The sequence below is a fragment of the Passer domesticus genome, chromosome 3 (genome assembly GCF_036417665.1).
Source record: "Passer domesticus isolate bPasDom1 chromosome 3, bPasDom1.hap1, whole genome shotgun sequence".
Lineage (NCBI taxonomy): Eukaryota > Metazoa > Chordata > Aves > Passeriformes > Passeridae > Passer > Passer domesticus.
Genome location: NC_087476.1, coordinates 68186109 through 68201453, shown reverse-complemented (window position 1 = coordinate 68201453; position 15345 = coordinate 68186109). Strand labels below are relative to the sequence as shown.

At 36.6% G+C, this 15345-nt stretch overlaps 1 protein-coding gene across 10 annotated transcripts in view; it reads left to right on the top strand.

The window, feature by feature from the left end:
• CHRM3 (cholinergic receptor muscarinic 3) overlaps nucleotides 1-15345 on the top strand; it is a 272242-nt gene that overhangs the window by 232978 nt on the left and 23919 nt on the right. For 2 of the 10 annotated variants that reach the window (XM_064413742.1, XM_064413744.1), the window contains one exon: nucleotides 10603-10649. The exons of 7 other annotated variants lie outside the window; for them this stretch is intronic. The gene's annotated coding sequence lies outside the window, so the exon portion shown is untranslated. Of the gene's footprint in view, nucleotides 1-7769; nucleotides 7832-10602; nucleotides 10650-15345 lie in introns of those variants that run through there. One more of the 10 variants, XM_064413743.1, reaches the window with a different exon arrangement.

Here is a 15345-nt window from a genome sequence, read left to right as displayed (position 1 = left end):
ATTGTAGGTAAGAGACCTTCAGAAGAAGAAAACTTTAAAGCCTGTGATCACATTTTTATTAAATTTTGGGCGTGAATGTTGTGAACTAAGCCTTTTTCCTTACAGTTGTTCCTGATACAAATAACATTTAATCTGGCAAGGTAAATATGTTCTCAGAGTCTATAATAGCACAAGAGAACAAGTCTTTAACTTCTCTAGTATTGGAATCTTCCATTGCAAAACATTTAGGTGACAAATATAACTTTCAGAATAAATTTTAAAACTATACATTTTCCTGCACTCGAAAAGACTTTAGACAGCTAAAACTCATTGGACCTTCTAGTCCACCCCTTTGCTATAAGGGTTTCTTTCTTATAATACTTGTCACTTGCCAGTTTAGTCTGTTTAGGTTGTTTGCCATTTTGGCCTTTTAAGAACTTTCTTTAGAGCTTCAAATGTATCCTAAAAACTAATAGTTCATGGTGCCATTTGTCATAGTGTAACACCCAGCTGAAACCAGGACACCAGGAAATAATCTTCACTTTGCTCAGATATAATTGAGTACCCTCCTTATAACACTAAATAAAGTCCTCCCTTTCTTGGAGCTGCACTGCTGGGGGTTTTGCCCCTGCTATCAGCCTCTTTATTAGTTTTGAGACACTTGTGCTTCATTGCTGTGAATAATTTCTTTGAAGATGTTGACACAACCTGTGAGAATAATAATGTTTCATTTATTCTATTATAATTTCCAAAATTACTTGGTGTCCTTCTACACTTTAAGTATTTTCCTGTTCTTCTCATTTTGTTTAGATAATGTTTCATCACTCCCTTCCCATAATTCAAGGACTTCTGCTCCTCAAACTTTTTTTAAAATTTTTGTATTTAATCTTTAGTTATTTAGTAAGTACATTGTACAGATTAAGTTGGCTGGAACAAAACTCTCCATTACACTGTGGTAAGATCTCAGATGTATGTTTCAACTTTTCAGTCTTCTCAATAAGAAATATCATAGAAATTCACATAAGGCTGTGGGTCATGAAGATGTCTAAGGAAAACTGAAAATAATGTATAACTAAAAGGTAAAATCCTGTTTTAACAAAAAAAATGTAATGTAATTTTTTTCTTTTGTTCATATGTCAAAACTTCAGAACCTCAAAATAACTTTCTCCCTTAATTGCAATATATTTTATTACTACTGCTGAAGTAGAGTGAGGCAAATAGCCCCCATGTAGACTTAAAGTATTAAGGATATCAGGTTCTGCAGAATCAATTTGAAACTCTTACCTTGAAATCTGTTCCTTCTTGAGATGTTTTGAGTTCACCTGTTAAAAAATTACTAAAATAAGATTAATTTAAATTAAAAGAAACACATCAAAAGTTGATGTTTTTCCAAAGTAATTTTTTTTTTGTAATTCCTCCAAATTTCAGGGTTAATATTATGAATTATCAACTTAATAGTCACATTATTTTTTTATTAATATGACTATTAAGTATAGAAAAATTGTAAATAAAAATTCTCAGAAGGATTATGTTTTTAATTCTTTCTCATTTTCAACTAATTTTCTTTTCATACATACTCTGATTCTGTAGTCTCAGATTTGTAACTGATATTCCATTATGGAAGTTAAAATCAATAGCATAGACAATTGTTTTTCACGTTGGCAATTGCACAGATATTTGTATTGTATTTTTTTCTGATCTGGACGAGTGGGTTTTCCAAAAGATTCTACTGGGAAGCATTTTGGTAGTGCAGAGGGACTATCCATTGTTTCTGCACTGATATAGTAAAGAAATTAATGCAGTATCCATTAGCAATGACTGAGTAGCCATTTTCTTTCCATTGTTTTAGCCTTTGCCCACAATTTACTTGCTGCCTGGAATTTAGGATTCTGATTCATTAACAAATGGGAGAAAAAAAACTTAATATATCTAGTCAAATAGGTTTTTTAATGAAATTCAGTTTCAAGCATCTCTCAAGTAGTTTTTTTACAAGTGTGTGTCTTTTATATATAAAAATATGAAGAAATACTTTTTTGATATGAAGAGTTTTCTAACTCAAATACTTAACATCTGGGCTTCTATTCTGACTCGCTGGAAACCTAGAAGACAATATTTTTTTTTTCTTTTTTTATTTCCTGTAAAAGTACAGTTTCCAAGAAGTACAAATTTTGCATTAAAACTTTCTGTAGAAGTATTGACTTGAGAAAAATCAATATGAATTTTTCAGGTAGATTTTTCTCTATAGGTGGTAACTTGATTTCATTTTCATCTGGACTCAGTATGCCCTGGAATTTTGTTGTCTATGACTATTGAGGCAGCTGTGCTAGCCAGAAAACAAAAATGGAACTAGTGAGCACTGCATGGCTTTATTGTCTGAGACACAGATGCAAAGTGCTGTAAGTCATCGCAGTCCACCAAAGGTAGGCCAGAATTAAATACCACAGCATGTCAGAAATTCCTTCAGGAAGAGAAAGTTCACATTTTACTGATGTCTGGTTGTTTAATTGATACTGTTTGCTACAAGGGAATTTGCAGGCAAAAATAACTCATATATGCTGCTGTAATAGAAAAATAAGTATGTGTTGACTGAACTTTTTCCTAGAATTTTGTAAAGTTTCAGTAACCATTTTTCCTCCCAACCAACCATTGCACATACCTGTAGATTGCAGTCTGATGATTGCTGCTGTCAGGAAAAAGCAGCCAAACTTGCTACATATGGCTGGTTCCATTTTGTGCCATGGAATCCTGTGTGCAGCCCTGCATGGCTGGAAAAGATCTAAGAAGCTTCAGGGATTCTGCTGAAATGCCCTTGGGGATCTCAGATGGAGATACAGAAGCAGAGGAAAAAGTAAATGAGAAATTGGCAGTGAACCAAAAGGAGTGTTCAAAGGGGACTGACCACCCTCAGGACTTCTGTTGGAGCTTGGTTTATTTGTTCATTTCCAGTTAACATCCTTATCCTTTGGCACTCTATAAAAGGAACAGGAAGCTCCTAGCCTTTGTGTACAGGATCTCCATTACCACACAGAAAATCCTTGTCAGCTCAGCTAGCATCCATGAAAGAAATCTACCTCAGCCTAATTCCTAAATTTATTCAAAATAGTAGGTATTTGGGGATTACAGGTTCTGCTTAGTATGCTACAGCTGATGCAAGAAAATTAGGCACCTTGGGCAACTGCAAGCCTAAGTGTGAAGGACCAATTTGGGGATGTAAATTGCTTCTTCCTCAGAGTTGCTGAAATCTTACTCAAGGTTGTGTTATTGCTAATCTTGTACAGGCATTCAACACAGGAAGGAGAGAAACTGCAAAAAGCTGCTGTCTCCCTGTCTGTGCAGAGATACACTTCCAGCTGCTGCTCTCCCTGAGCGAGATGTGTGTGATATCAGTGCAGAGAGAGGTACCAATCTCCTGGAAAGCAGCAAGCTGAGCAAAGCCTGTTGTTTCTCAGCAGCCAGAATACCTCTTGTGCCAGAGAGCCAGTATGAAATCTCAGTGCAATGTGCCTCCTCAGGAGGAGAGAAAACTAACAGGCAAGCACTCATGTTATAGAGAATTTATTCTTTCCATTTAAGCACACAGAAAATGAAGGAATGCTGTAGTAGAAGCTCAGTGAAAGATACAGATGGATATAGATATAAATGTATAGATGTAGCTATAGCTATAACGATAGATATAGATTAGACATAGACATAGGTATAGATAAAGATGATATATATAGATATAGATTATATAGAGATAGATAGATAGATAGATAGATAGATAGATAGATAGATAGATATAGATAGATAGATAGATAGATAGATAGATAGATAGATAGATAGATAGATAGATATAATGTTGCTCACAGTAGGATTGTAGTTGGATGGCTACATGTAGTGGATCTTCAGATTCTTTGATTTGTCTTAGTTATTTCCTATTTCTCTTTTGTCTTATGAAAAATGACTAAAAAAAGCAAAATTTGGTGTGTATAAATAGTACAGGAAAACTGGGGGACCCATAAGAAAAGTTGATAACCATTCTGTTCCTGTTTCATGAATATTCCATAATCCTGAGAAAACATTCTAATAGAAAGGTATATGTGTGTTTGCACATGAATACACATACTCTGACTCTTCACTCATAACTGCACTGCACAACTTTTATAAACCTGTTGTTAGAAGGAGTTAAAGATGTGGTCTGAGAGAAAAGAGACAGTCTTGCCAGCAGTCTCTGTAAATATACATATGTAGTGACATTGGTAGTAATAACTCCTATAATCAATACATGAAACTGTTCTCTCTTCCCTCTTGTGATGTACTTATAATTTTCCAAAACCTCTTCATTTCAGTAAGCTAGACTGTATGCGTTTGTATAAATGCAAAAATGCACAATATATTGATCCCTGGCAAAAATCAAAATAGTGATCTGTTTAGTACATGGATGCTGCCAGACTGGAAAAGTGAAAGATAATGTTTGGCCAGATTCCAGTGCAGGGCTGCCTTGCAGTAGTGGGGTAATAGGAATATGTCACTCTGGGGAAAAGGTTTTCTCCTGGATGTAAAGCAGAGCTCTAACTCAGAGGTATAGAGCTGGCAAGGGTGCCAAGTACAGATGAGCCAGTAATTCAAGGACCTGAGCAATTGCCCTTGATAGGAAATGTGTTCTGTCAAAAAAAAAAAAAAAATCCCTACTGCAATATTTGCAGCATTAACTTACTTTAAAAGGTTAGCCATCTAATGCTTTGCTTTATTGAAAAACATGATCCATGACTTCTGCTATGGTACCTGTTATAACTGTGCTGGATTCTATACTAAGATTTTCAAACCATTTGAAGTTATATTTTATGTTTTCTTGGACAGAGTAGTTTGAGATGTTTAGAGATAATAACAAATTCAAGACAAATTAGTAATTCATTGAGAGTTGAGGAAATAAAAAATTAATTATATAGACTCAGTGGTTTTGTAAATAATTAGCTATAGTCTTGACAATTAAATACATTTGGGATTTTTTCCTACTTGGACAGAGCAACTGAGGCACAAAGCAGTTAAAAGCCAAGATCATGAAGTTTACATGAGTCTGCATTTTAGTGTTCACCTTGAACCATCTTTAATCTTCTGGACTTTCCATACACACAAGTCAATAGCTTAGGGTTAAAAGCTTTGCTAGCACCATTGGAAATTATATAATGAGAAACTTAGTTTCAAAGTCATATGGTCGCTGTAAGAATGAGAAAAAAATTTTGACTACTAAACTAAATGGTTAACCTGACTCGCATCAGTGCTAGCCATGTCAGATGGGAGCTCTCCCTTCTCAAAAGGCTGTGTGGCAGAAACCCCTGTTGGGGGATTTGGGAGTTTAGCCCTAAAATTACCACTTAACTTCATTTTCTTTAGAAGTTGATGAAATGATCCTCCAAAAACCCTGGGACTTTGGAAAAACCTCCCTCAGCTCCATCTAGTTTGCTGAAGTTTGAAAGTTTTGGTTTTAATTATGATCCAAATGAGAATGATATGAGTGAGTATGAGATGCAGTTATGGGACAATACTTGAATGTCATATACCACATGTTAATGGTTTCTAAAAACATAGCAGTGCAATTAGCATAACCTTATGTCTGATTCTGCCACTGCACAGTATTCCCAGGTTGTCTCTGATCATTTACTTCTGTGCAACAAGACAGAGATTTCTGTCACATCTTTGGAGCATTGATGCTTTAATTCCTTTGGTGGCAGTTTTTCTGATTCTTCAGGTGGATCAAAAATGAGTGGTATTGTATCAATTTTTCACTTTGGGCATGGATACCATTTAGACGACCAAGGGAAACACACTCAGTTTGTTCTCCTGAATCTCCTCTGGGCCTTTTGAGTCAGTACTGCAGTGGTGCTTGATGGAAACAAAATCTGATGCTTGATAGAAGCCTTTTAAAAAAGAGATGTAGGAAAACTCTACTTTGAACAATTTCTAATAAGATTGTGCCTGCACCTTACCAGAGGAAGAGATAACTTCACATTTATAAGCCTTGCAAAGAGAGCTAGCCAGAAGGCTTCAGGTAAGGAAATTTCCTCTGCTAAATGCATTATTCAGGAAATGGAAGACTTTCTCTGGAATCTAGCAATTCTATTTACATCTTTTGGATGTAAAAGAGTGTAAATGCATTATGTAGACTAATGATTAATTAAGTACTAATATTTTTTAAATTTTAATATTTTAAACACGTAATGACATTATGAAAGTAAAATCTTTTGACACTAAATAGTTTTACTACATTGTCAATACAAAAGCCTGCTTGGATTCCAAATAAAATAAAATAGAAAAAAGCCCCAAACCTGTCTGAGTTTGAACTATTGCCTTTTCATTCCAATAAAAAATAATGAAGAAAAAGGAACATTTCTTCTGAGAAAAAAGGAGTTTTCACATGCCCAGTTTTATTCATGGCTTGTCCTGAGCTGCTCCAAACATTCTATTGAATTAGTATTTTTAAAGGTTTCTCTGCTCAAAGTCACAGGGGGTTTTACCATTTTTACACTGATAAGTCCGTATAGTTTTTTGCAGTTTCATTAAGAATGCCAGGGAAAACTCTGCACTTAGAAAGCTGTTTCTCAAACTATAGTTTTAGAAGACCAGGTGCACTTTACCCTCCCTTTGCCTGAAGACATGCATTAATTATGGCCTCAGGAATAGCTAGAAACCAAATTTAGTTTCACTGAGCTAAGAAAATTACAACTATCTTTAGAAGGAGCCAGTATTTTTCCATAGTTCATAGAGCACTATTTTGAAGCTCTGCCATCAATCACAAAATTATATTCAAATTAGATTGTAGATTTCAAAAGCTTCAGTAGAAATAGGTAATGCACAGTCAGAGAGAAAAATATTTTCCATGCTGAGATCTGGAAGCAGCTGGACTTCCTGTAAGTTCAAGGCATTTATTTCATTGGAGACATCAATTGCATTAGAGATGTAGGACCAATACCTTTCAGATAAACTACTAAAATTATGAGGAGACGTTTTCACGGAATTTGATATGACTTGTTGAATTCTCTGTATAGAATTAGTATATCTGGTCAACCATGCAATGGCTAAGGAGAGCAAGGGACCTCCACCAAGATTTGTGCAGTGTTTGTGTAAGAAGCAGCTGTGTTTGGTTCAGGAGATCTCCTTCCGTTTGCTGTTTTAAGGAAAGTGCCATCACATTGTCAGGAGAGGACATGCCACAGAGGAACACCTCCTTAACACGTAAATGCTGAAAGGGCAAAGTGATCCACAGACCATACTGTTGTCAGGGCTGGTAAATGGTCGAAATGAGGTCCTCAGCAAGAAGAATTAGCTTTTTCAATTCTTTGCTTAACAATTATGTTTTCCTTGTAGTATGCTTCTCTAGTCCTTAACAAACTACAGGAGATTAAGGGATTAAAGCCCCAAAATAAGAGCAGCAAAACCCTACCACAAACAATCCTAAAAAAAAAAAAAAAAAAGCCATATTAAACCTGTTGAATGAGATTAGGATCAGTTATGCCACAGACTGGTAGAAATGTGCTAAGTTATGAATGGGGTTCTTCATGGATTTTTTTACCATTTGGGTGTGTGGGATAAAGTGTTCATTTAGTCAGAGAAATAATTAATATGTTACATTTTACTGTTGGGAGTTTTATATAATAATTCTGCAGATGAATGTCAGTTGTAGAAAATAGTTTCAGCAGAATTTATTTCCTTGGAATCTTAAAAGCACGTATATTACAAACAACATGTGAATCAGATTAGTTTTTCTTTTGTTTTAAAATTGCATAGCATTATATTCAGGTTGTTTTATTTTTCAGGCTTATCAGTCATGACTAGGTGTGTGGTCTCTACAGGTAACATGCTCTCTCCTGATAAAGTAAGTAGACTTAGGCACATTAAATCCATAGTAGGTTTAACCAGATTTAAGAACATGCATGCATGAAGAACACAGGCCAGCAGAGGAGGTTTTTGTAGGGCTGAGCTGCACAGTACTGAGGAGCTAAACGTTTCCCAGTGGTCCAGGTGGTTTCCCACACTGAAGTGTCACCCATCTAATACCCGACTCTGACACATATTTCAGAATTAAACCATCTCTGTTTTTCCAGTAGTGATTTGCTACAGAACTAATTATCCTCATCATTCTCTGACAGCAAAAAAAAGAAAAATCTAGTGGATATATGCTACCAGTTCTTTTAGTATAAAAGCAAAATGTTGTTTGTTGTGTATATCCCACATTTGCTCAGATCTTGGCTTACCTACAATGTCAAATAGCACCCAAGCATGTAGAAAATATGCAGATAATTTTCTTTCTGTGTAGTAAAAATGTGGAAAATACAGCAAGTCATTTTGGTACTTTATATGTTTTATGCAATTTTAATTCAGTTTAGTAATTAATTTTTTAGAATCCATTCTATGTGCTGCAGGTCTGAACCAGAGAAACAAAGATTTCTTTACACACATGCACATTTGGAAATTGCTTCTTCCTATTGAGAGAATTTTGAGTGAAAACATAAATGCTGTCCATGATACACTATCATCCAGACTTAATACTGTTTTTTTAGAAAACAAATACTTGAAAAATAGTCCTTATTCACTCTTTTATACTTTCTGAACTTACTTGCCTCTGTGAGTTATCAGAATACATCATAAATAAGAACATTAGGGCTTTATTCCCATTTTGCATGGATGGCAGTGAACTGAATGAAAAATAAGAGGTCAATAAAATGTTTAGAAAAGCCATGTTGGCACAGATAAAAAAAACTGACATTTGGGTATATTTAGAACAGGTTCAGGTGAAGATTTTATGGCAAACAGAAGAATAAAATAATGAAAAAGAAGTCAGGACTGTTTTTTATTTAAAAGGCTACATCAAAGTCTATTAAGGGCATGATAATGCACAGCAGCCTGGAAGTGAGGAACATGAGTGGACTAACAGAAACCTCTTAAGGACAGAAAGGTCACTCAGAGCTTTTGAGCTCATGGAACAGGCTGCTTCCAGAACCAGGCCGAGTCTCCCATGCAACTCCCTTAGAGGTTAAGTTTCAGGCTTTATTGGTTAGCAGGAGACAAATACACAGAGGGAAACCTGCAAAGTCCAATTTAAAACGTGCAGCTTTATTAATCCAGTTTATGGCAATCTTCTGAATTTCCCCTCTAGGTTTACTTGCACTATCTATGTCCACTCCTGAAGATGGGCAAAGGGAGCAGAGTCAGGGTGTCGCTATGATATTATGATATATGAAAAATCCTTTTGCCAGGATTTTTTCTTCTGAGAAGTTGAGAAGCCTCAGAGGAAAAAAAAACCCAATAATTATCTGCTGCTGTGGAATGCAACAGGTGCATCTGTGATTGGAGCATGTTGGTTGTTTCTAATTAATGGCCAATCACAGTCAGCTGGCTCGGACTCTCTGAGAGTCACAAGCTTTTGTTATCATTCCTCTCCTGTCCTTTCCAGCCTTCTGATGGATCCTTTGCTCTCTATTCTTTTTAGTATAGTTTTAGTACAGCATTTTAATATAATATATATCATAATATAATAAATCAGCCTTCTGAAACATGGAGTCAAGATTCTCATCTCTTCCCTCATCCTAGGACCCTCAAACACAACCATATCAGGGTCCCATTGAGTGGCTGTTCTAATAGTGCAATAGGAAGACCTGGGAAAAGTATCATTATTCCACTTGGGTTTCTCAAATCAAATTCCATTTAGACATGCAAACTAGGGTTTGATATTTACCTGGCTTTAAGGAAAAGGTCAAATTAAATAGCTATTAGCTGTTTCCTGTTAGCTTTAAGGACTTTTCTTCCAAAGGCATGAGTATGTCTTGCAGAATAATTCAGTTGGGACTTGGACATAGTGATTAGGTAAATAAATGGATTTTATACCCATTTTTAAAAATAAGGGATTGAAGTGATTTACAGAATGGCACACCAGTGTCTCTTTTTGAGAATGGAACTGAGTGTAACCTGTTGACTTCTCTAACCATGTGATTATTCACACACAAGGACTCTGTGCTTAAGTATATACAGGGGAAGAAGTTTGAATGGGTCTTTTTACTGGAAAGTATTGATTTATGAACTGTTTTTTACAACACCAAAGAGACAAAAATGTTGGTTGTTTGGAAAATTCTTTATATGTTAGAAGAAAAAAAGTATCTTCCTAAAGAAAGTAAAACCTCATTGCAATCCACTTTTAATATACAGCTCTTAGAGAATTAAGTTGTCTGAATTTGCTTGCATTTCGCTTCTATCAATTCAAGTATACATTACAGTGAAATTATTTAATGGAAAAATCTGTCTTCACATAACCTTCTAATAGAGAAATTACTCTTTTTTATCTTCCTGGTTTTGAAAAAAAGACATTCCTATTTAATACTTGTGTAGATTTTTTGAAAAACAGTTACAAGTTAGGTTATATTGATGTGTATCAGACTGTGGAAAGAAAAAGTACTTGATGCAGCCAGCAAAATGAATGAAAAATATACATATATATGTGTGTATATATATAGTAAAGTGAAAGCCCTGTGAATTCCTTCCTGCATAGCTACTAAATAGTGCATTCCAAACTCCTGCCCAATGTTTCTGTGTATCAGTTATCCCCAAATATTTTGTTAGTAATGTTGTTTTTCTCTCCATTTATGCGTTTAGGTTATGACTGGTGCTCCCTGTCTTTGACTAGGCCAGAGGAAGGCACTGTAAGTGTAATCATCTGCAATTTATTCAGTCAGGTTCACAGATTTGATCTCTTGTTCTTCTGATTAGCTTGATTTCTGGACAGAAGTTTCAAGCAATAAATGAAAAGAACCTAGCAAATACTGGCAGTCTCAAGTGAACTCTGACCTGCTGTGTTTTGGGGGCTGTCAGTGGGAAGTTACATTGTGATATTTCCTGCGCAGGATCCCAACCCAGCAGGGCACCTGGAAAACTGCAGCCAGTGGAGAGCACAGTGAAGGTTAGCACTTGGGAGCCAGGCACTCAGGTTACAAAACTGAGACCCTGCTGCACTGGCTTCCCATACCTGGGGGGTTTTTGGTACACACAGAGTAAAATCCAAGCCTTTCATCTCCTTGGGCTAACGAGGGCTTGCAAATGAGGTGATAGATCTAGAGATTTTGTGTGATGTCTCTGACCACGAGCTCTCTGTAAGCCACATCCCCATCCTTCCCTAAATCTCTCCTGTACTAGAGACTGTAATATGTCTGGAGCTGTAAATGTTTTCCATTTCCCTCTTCTGATACAAGTATTTCTCTTTCTTCTTCCATTTCTTTTTGGGCCCCTCATTTCCAGATGACCTTCTCATTGTCCATGCCAGCAAATCTGTATATTCATGGGTCCAGTTCACCTTCCTCTAATGGCCAAATTTTTTAGTCCTAAGTAATTTTAAGGTTTGATTTCCTTCCTCCCTTCCTCCCTTCCTCCCTCCCTTCCAAACTAAGAGAAATTAGTTTTGCACATGTGCTTAAATTACCCAAATAGGCAAGTTTAAATTGCAGTGTATTGAAATAAACTCAGTGTGAAATCTTGCAGCATTGGAAATATTGGTGATATTTCCAATTACACCAGTGTTTATTATTTCCCAACTCTCAGATTTGCAAGTAAAGCACACGTTTTTATTTCAACTTCTCAGAAAAGCTTTTCTTCATTTTTGTGAAAGAGAAAACAACTATTGATAAGTAGAGAGACTCTAGGAAAACATTGATTCATCTAGGTACTATCATTTGAAAATTATTTCTAGTAGCAAAAAATAGGTGGTACATTATGCCTTTTTGAAGAAGGTCACAGGAATGCAACAGTACAAACTCATTTCTGCTGACACTTTGTATCTAAGATATTGTTTCCTCTGGTGCACTGATGATTTTTTTTTTTTTTTTTTTTTTTTTGCCCTTGTCTGATACATTTTACCTCTACCTTGGCAGGAAAAGTCATTTCCTTCTGTGAGTAAATGAGTGATAGCGGACAGATGAAAGGGCAGAAATGTGCAAGTGCCATCAAAACCCTCATTTTTGATTTTTAATATGCTGCAGTTGTTGGTGTGGAGTGTTTCTCTTGCAGTTGAAAGCACAGCCAGCATGGGAATATTGATAGGTTTACATGAATCCTAAATAGTCACAGCTTATTTGTATTCACTAATATGTAGAGCTTGGAGGATACTGCCTGCATGGATACATTTTCAGCTGGAAAAATTGTGAATCAGCAGCAAGGATTAGTGAAAGGGATTGATGGGGACAGACACATTTAGAAAAGCAAGCTCAGGTCAAAAGAGGCTACAGTGAGATTTAAGTGTTAGTCTCAATTTCAAAAGCTCAGGCAAACTTTAATACATATCCAAGCCACTATGATTATTTTTTGCCTTTTGAAAGTCTTACCAGTATTCTGCAGCAATTAGTATTCTGAAGTATCAGTAGTTAATTTAAAAATATTAAATATTTCAAAATATTTCAAATTCATTAATTTATAATTTATCAGTAACTTCAGCAGAAATGCAGATAATCTTAATCTCTGAAATTGGGCCACATTTGCTGAGGCAGGATTCTTGGATTTTTGAAAAAAATGGACACACTGGATGCTAAACGCCTGTTCAAATTCAACAGGTACTTTTCATTGATGGATAAGTAGACCAAAGCTTTAATTTTCATTAATTATGTAGTTAGAAAATTTAGAAAATTTTGCATGCAGTATTGAGAATGTCATGGAAATCCTGCATGACTTTGATGATAAATCCCCAGTACAGCATAAAATCTAGAAAATCCTGCTGTGTGCTGTATTGATGATGTGCATAAATATAGCAACTCAGGTGCACTCCTACACTGCACAAAGTTGCCCATCTACATTGCAAGTGTTTGACCTCCTTAAGATCAAGGTTTTCCAAATGTTTACACAAAATTAACATGTTCACTTTCCTCATAATATTGCTATATCCCTTGCCTTTAGTTCTCACTAAAATATGACTATCACTTAGAAGAAAAAAATATGAAGAAGCCATCTGGGAAGTGTACTCCAGGTCTTTTATGGTATTTCAACATGGAGCCACTTGAGCAGCCAGCTTGTTTCCTTCCAGATGCTCTCTGCCCCTGTATTTCAGGTGACACAGGTAAATCCAGTGCATTTTCCTTGTGCCCATGGGTTTGCTGAAATACCATAAACTCCTACTCCTCCTCAAGCAACCACTGCCTCCCTGGTAGCAAGGAGATGTTGAGGCTCCCAGCTAACACCATTGACTGAAGTGAGGTTAAGCCTGGAAATGCATTCTTTTTCTCATCTGTAACTTTTAATGTCTAACTACTTTATTGAGATTCAATTCTCCCTGCCTCCTTTCTCTCATAAAAGGATGCTGAATCACAGAGGTCCCGTGCAATGACTTCTTCAGGAGCAAGCATGGTGGATTTGCTTTGTCTGCAGCAGCTGGGGTACCAGAAAGCAGAACTTGACTCAGAAGTCCTTGTGTTTATTTGCCATCACCTGGCTCTGGCTCACAGCCTCACTGGTTTTGCCAAAATGCCTGGTGTCTTTGGAAACCTGATTATCTTTTTAGCTCTGTTCTTCATGCTACCATACCAAGCATCTGCGATCAGATCCCAAGTCTCAGCTGAAATGGTGTAGAAGTGATGTAAGTGGGTGAGGGATTTATGTATTTATTTAACAAAAAGCGTGGGTTTCCTGAAAGCCTGGGCGGTAGTGTGGCTTCTTCCTTCTCTTCACTAAGATCATCACTGGCACTTTTGTTGTCAGACATAGGAGAAATAAGACATTGATTTGTTTATAATATATGCCAAAACAACTCCATGTACTTGTCTTGTTCTGATATAAAATTCTGGTATTAACAGAACCTTTGGTCTTCTCTTCCTACTCGTTGAATCTGTATTTCTGCCATAACAAACCAAAAATTTCAGTTCTTAGGAAAGTGGCATTTTTCCAGCCATTTTCAAGCAATTCTTTCTCTTGAGTAATTCATTGCTAAAGATGCTTTCTTCTGTAGAAGAGGGTCAAAGCCCCAGCTGTTCTTAACCTGTTCAGTCCATTATACCTGGACTCCTCTCCTGACAATGTGTGGTTGTAATAACCTTTCTCTTAGCCACAAGAGCACCATAGGAAGAGGGAGAACTAATGACAGGGAATTTCTGCTCCAACTAATAGAAATGCCTTTTTCCTTCAAGTGATTCTGTTGCTACTGTCAGTTACAAGAATTGCTATCCCAAAAGGAAGGATTGCCTGCATGGCCCCACTGCTTTACCTGCTGACTTGAAGTTCCCATAAGGAGTTACAACATTGCACTATCACACATCTTTGTATTGTATTTTATAATTTGTGTCCCTTTTATCTTTATCTAGACTGATTTTGTTTGTGCAGTGAAATTTCATGCAGGATGTTTTAGCACACAAGCATTCACAAGCATGTGCAGTTTGTGCTGACCATTCCACTCGTCTCCTGGTACCCCTCCCCTGCCCTGGATGCAAAGCGTAGCCACACCTCATTCTCTCCAAAGGACATGCCCTGGCCCACAGGACATGTTTTCAAGAACATAGTGACACTGCAGTACACGCTTCTTGCTGAACACAAGGATCCAGCTCACAAGTCCTGCAAACTGACTTTGAAACACCTCTCAGAACTGTTACTCAGGTCATGCAAGAGAGCAAAAGACAAAGCCTGTGCTGGCTTTTCTATAGCAAACCTTTAATCCTGCAAGAAATGTGGCAAGAAGACACCAACAGCAGCAAGTGAGGTTTAAATTTGTCTTTTTCTCTGATGTCTACCAGTAGAAATCCAAAACCATTTTATCTTCTCTGGAGTCTGTCCATAGATTGCTGCAGATACTTACCTAATTAAGACTACTCAGTCCTTGGAGCTTTTACCCACATGTATCCCTGTAGGACTGCCAAGAAAGATTAAAAGAACAACAAAAGACATACCCTCCTGAGTGGCAACCAAATAGAGAATTATTTTCTGATTCTAAAAAATAATTGGTCAGCAGACCCACAGCAGCCTAGAAGTACAGCTCCTCGGCAAATCAAAGCATAAAAGTGGGGCAGCTGGAAGATTCAGATGAATGGAAGGAAATAATGCAGCATTATTGCTTCTTTTTTGAGGCAGTGGGACCTTGTGAAAAGTATGTATCCCTGCTTTTAGCTCAAGCATTAAAATACTTCTGACCTTGTAGAGCAGGAGATATTTTTTCCAGGTACAGATTCTCTTTCTTCTAGCTTTCTACCTCCTTTCTGAAAATAGTGTATTATATTTGCCATCTGAGCAACCCTGTCAAATCTTAGAGAAATATTTTCCTTCTAATTTATGTAGAACTCCTGATTTTAAATCTTTTGTTGCTTATCCTAGACTGTAATGGGTTTTAAAAAATGCAGGCTTTGTAGGCTTGAAAGAGAAAATGCAAACAATCAT